This window comes from Brassica napus, unplaced genomic scaffold (assembly GCF_020379485.1).
Source record: "Brassica napus cultivar Da-Ae unplaced genomic scaffold, Da-Ae ScsIHWf_566;HRSCAF=848, whole genome shotgun sequence".
NCBI classification, from domain to species: Eukaryota; Viridiplantae; Streptophyta; class Magnoliopsida; order Brassicales; family Brassicaceae; genus Brassica; species Brassica napus.
This window is the reverse complement of record NW_026016627.1, coordinates 8,648-13,294: the sequence shown is the minus strand read 5'-3', so window position 1 is coordinate 13,294 and position 4,647 is coordinate 8,648. Positions and strand designations below refer to the sequence as shown.

At 43.1% G+C, this 4,647-nt stretch overlaps 1 non-coding gene across 1 annotated transcript; it reads left to right on the top strand.

The window, feature by feature from the left end:
• Window positions 1-836: 836 nt before the first annotated feature.
• Window positions 837-942, top strand: LOC125604567. The gene has a single exon (XR_007336311.1). It is a non-coding gene; the product is annotated as a small nucleolar RNA R71 (small nucleolar RNA).
• The last annotated feature ends 3,705 nt before the right edge of the window (window positions 943-4,647 follow it).

Below are 4,647 nucleotides of genomic sequence, written 5' to 3'. Positions count from 1 at the left end.
CTCACCATCTTGTTAAAACCTATCAGCTGCTCTTCACTAATGGGATCCATCAGATGTCTAGGTGGAATTGGATAGGGAACCTTGGGAACATAGACTCGAGATGGTGGAGTCTCAGCAGGTTCGCTAGGAGCAGTCACTCCAGAGCTAGCAGACTGCTCTGCTCTCTCTTCTGCGCCTGGAGCAGTCTCAGCGAACGGCTGCTCTATTGCATTACAGTGCTCAGTCCTAGGATTTTTATCAGTTCTTCCAGGGAGCGTCTCTTGTTGCCTCTTGACACTCTCAGCTGTTTGAGCAAGCTGAACATCGATCTTTCTTATATGGATCGCAAGATTGTCATACTTGTTATTCAGCTCAGTGAACATGTTGCCCATCCTGGTGTCAATTTCTGTGGTTACCTGATTCAACGCCTTGGCCTGAACCTGCTGACCCTGCAACAGCTGTTGCATCATCATACCCAGACCCTTCAGCTCATCTGGTTGACTGTTCCGGTAGCTGGAACAGCTTGCGGATTGCTCTGCGGTTGTCGTTGGTTCTGGTTCTGAATATGCCCGGCCGTAGGTTGCTCCATGCTGAAGACGTGCCCTTGGTTGTTTTTCAGTAGCTGATCAACCTTGGCAGTCAGCTCATCTATTTTCTGGGCGTCAGAACTGTTTCCTTTCTTGGAGCAATCACTCTCCTCTTTCTTATTAGCTGAGCTAGCAGCCATGTTCTCAATCAGCTTAAACGCTCCAGCAGTGGTTTGAGTCATGAAGTCTCCATTGCTCGCAGAGTTTAGAGCACCTTGGTATTTCCAGTCCACTCCATCATAGAAAATGTCCAGGATATAATCATCATCAAATCCATGGTGAGGACATTCTCTGCGATAGTCATTGAAGCGCTCCCATGCGTCGCAGAAAGCTCATCAGTGAGCTGTCTGAAGGAGGTGATCTTGTTCCTCAATGCAGCTGTTCTCGCCTTAGAGTAGAAATGGCTGAGGAACGCTGATCGGACCTGTTCCCATGAAGTGAGAGAGCCGGTAGGGAGAGAGTTCAACCACCGTGCAGCTTTTCCATCAAGAGAGAATGGGAATAACATGCACGTGATGTAGTCTGGTGGAACACCATTCACGCGAGTGAAACTGCAGACTTTTTCGAAGCTCTCAATATGCTCCATTGGAATTTCTGTAGAGAGACCAGAGAACACCTTTCTCTGTACTAGACCGATCAAAGCAGGCTTGATCTCGAAGTCCTGCCTGGTGCAGAGTGGAGGAACAATGGCAGAGCGCGTAGTAGGGATGTTACGCGGAAGGTTTCTCTGCCCGATTGGAACAGTCTGCGCCTGTTGTTCCTGCTGCGCGAGAGCAGCCTGTTCAGCAGCATCCTGCTGAGCTTGGATGGTCTGCTGCATTTGTTGCATCTGCTGCTGCATGAGTGCCATAGCCGCAGCGAGATCATCCTGATTGGCGTGATCACCCATAGTGGTGTCAGTTTGCCTTGGCTGTTGACGATTTGTTCTTTCTAACCTTGCTAGCTCCTGGTTGGTAAATGTAACTAACTCTCCTTGTGCGTTTCTCCGAGTATGTCTACTGGTCATGCACCTGGAACATTAGCTGCAACAAAAAGGATAAGGCAAGTTAGAGGTCTTAGACTAAATAAATAACCGAAAAATAAAGGTAAAAAGATGGTCCCCGGCAACGGCGCCAATTTGATATTACGTGTATACGCACACCAAATAACCTAATGTGCACACTACCACAATCGAATGGTATGTCGATGTAGCACTTTAGGATCGAATCCACAGAGACCAAATCTTACACTTTATCTTTATGGGATCAAATCAAGCTAAAACAATATGGGGGTTTTAAAGTTGAGGAATCGTAACAAGCAAGTAATAGATTGAATTAAAGTTTTCAGATGATTAAAAATGCTAGCCTAGGGTGGTTTGATCGGGTGTTAAACAAGTGTGAGCCAAACAATTATTCAAGTTTAATTAAGAGCAAGTCTAGAACTCGGATCACTCAAGTAGAACAGCCCACTGTCGTGGTACTGCTCCCTATGCTGATCGATCTTGATACCTAAACTCTCGTTTGGATCAAGATGCGACAGCAAGCAATAGAGGTCAAGTCCGATATGTTCACAAAACACCCTAACATCTACTTTCGCTGGTTAGGGATGCAATGCTCATTCAAGTTATGTCTAGCAACCTATAACACTTTTGATGAATAGATTAAACCTAGAATCAGGCACTAAGTGGTTAACTTGATGCAAGCCTTAAGAACAACAATGAATGAAGACAATCGATTTATAACTTATTTATGTCAAGCTCACGGATCTAACACCCTAACACCCTAGACTAAGCAAGCTGACTACTCAGCCATGGAGCAAGAAAACACAGAGACAGAGATATAAAGCAACATGAAATATGACTGAAATAAAGTAATAGGGTTCAGGGGGTTCTTCTCTAAATCGAGAGAGATGGCCTTCTCCCTTTACAAAGTAGCAGAATCTCAAGTCTCCAACTCTAAGGTCTGGTTCTTTGTCTCCAAAACAGCGTAGAATGATAAAGAGAAACAGAAAATATGATATATCAAAGCCACAGGCGGCTGGGAGAGAAAATATGGATAATTAGGGCAAATCCCGTAATGATTGTAGTTTCCTTAAAAATCTCTGCCGCTGGAACACTCACTCGGAACAGTCATCAAGACTGTTCTGCGTGAAAATCACTAAATTGCACTGTTTTCTGCCTCTTTTGTTCCAGCTGGTCCATCTCCCATCCAATGCAACTCCAGACCTGTAATGACTCCAAAAGAAATAGGAAGACTCGATAAAGACTTGAAAACCAATTTAAAAGCATATATACAAGATGTATAAAACACCATATATCAGTATCCAAATCAAGCTTCTCACAAAGTGATTCATCCTGGTTTGATTGGAACGACGATGAAGCTGTGCTATTCCCAAACTGGGAAACTGGAATCACCTGATTTGAAAGTGGGATAACTTCTTCATCCCAACTCCTATGAGACTTATTCAACTTCCTGGTGATTCTCCCCCACTTTATGTATCCAAATCAAGCTTCTCACAAAGTGATTCATCCTGGTTTGATTGGAATGACGATGAAGCTGTGCTATTCCCAAACTGGGAAACTGGAATCACCTGATTTGAATGTGGGATAACTTCTTCTTGCCAACTCCTATGAAATTTATTCAACTTCCGGGTGATTCTCCACCACTTTATGTATCCAAATCAAGCTTCTCACAAAGTGATTCATCCTGGTTTGATTGGAACGACGATGAAGCTGTGTTATTCCCAAACTGGGAAACTGGAATCACCTGATTTGAAAGTGGGATAACTTCTTCATCCCAACTCCTATGAGATTTATTCAACTTCCTGGTGATTCTCCACCACTTTATGTATCCAAATCAAGCTTCTCACAAAGTGATTCATCCTGGTTTGATTGGAACGACGATGAAGCTGTGCTATTCCCAAACTGGGAAACTGGAATCACCTGATTTGAAAGTGGGATAACTTCTTCATCCCAACTCCTATGAGATTTATTTAACTTCCTGGTGATTCTCCACCACTTTATGTATCCAAATCAAGCTTCTCACAAAGTGATTCATCCTGGTTTGATTGGAACGACGATGAAGCTGTGCTATTCCCAAACTGGGAAACTGGAATCACCTGATTTGAAAGTGGGATAACTTCTTCATCCCAACTCCTATGAGATTTATTTAACTTCCTGGTGATTGTCCACCACTTTATATATCCAAATAATGCTTCTCACAAAGTGATTCATCCTGGTTTGATTGGAACGACGATGAAGCTGTGCTATTCCCAACTGGGAAACTGGAATCACCTGATTTGAAAGTGGGATAACTTCTTCATCCCAACTCCTATGAGATTTATTCAACTTCCTGGTGATTCTCCACCACTTCATGTATCAAAATCAAGCTTCTCACAAAGTGATTCATCCTGGTTTGATTGGAACGACGATGAAGCTGTGCTATTCCCAAACTGGGAAACTGGAATCACCTGATTTGAAAGTGGGATAACTTCTTCATCCCAACTCCTATGAGATTTATTCAACTTCCTGGTGATTCTCCACCACTTCATGTATCAAATCAAGCTTCTCAAAAAGTGATTCATCCTGGTTTGATTGGAACGACGAAGAAGCTGTGCTATTCCCAAACTGGGAAACTGGAATCACCTGATTTGAAAGTCGGATAACTTCTTCATCCCAACTCCTATGAGATTTATTCAACTTCCTGGTGATTCTCCACCACTTTATGTATCCAAATCAAGCTTCTCACAAAGTGATTCATCCTGGTTTGATTGGAACGACGATGAAGCTGTGCTATTCCCAAACTGGGAAACTGGAATCACCTGATTTGAAAGTGGGATAACTTCTTCATCCCAACTCCTATGAGATTTATTCAACTTCCTGGTGATTCTCCACCACTTTATGTATCCAAATCAAGCTTCTCACAAAGTGATTCATCCTGGTTTGATTGGAACGACGATGAAGCTGTGCTAATACCAAACTGGGAAACTGGAATCACCTGATTTGAAAGTGGGATAACTTCTTCATCCCAACTCCTATGAGATTTATTCAACTTCCTGGTGATTCTCCCCCACTTTATGTATCCAAATCAAGCTTCTCACAAAG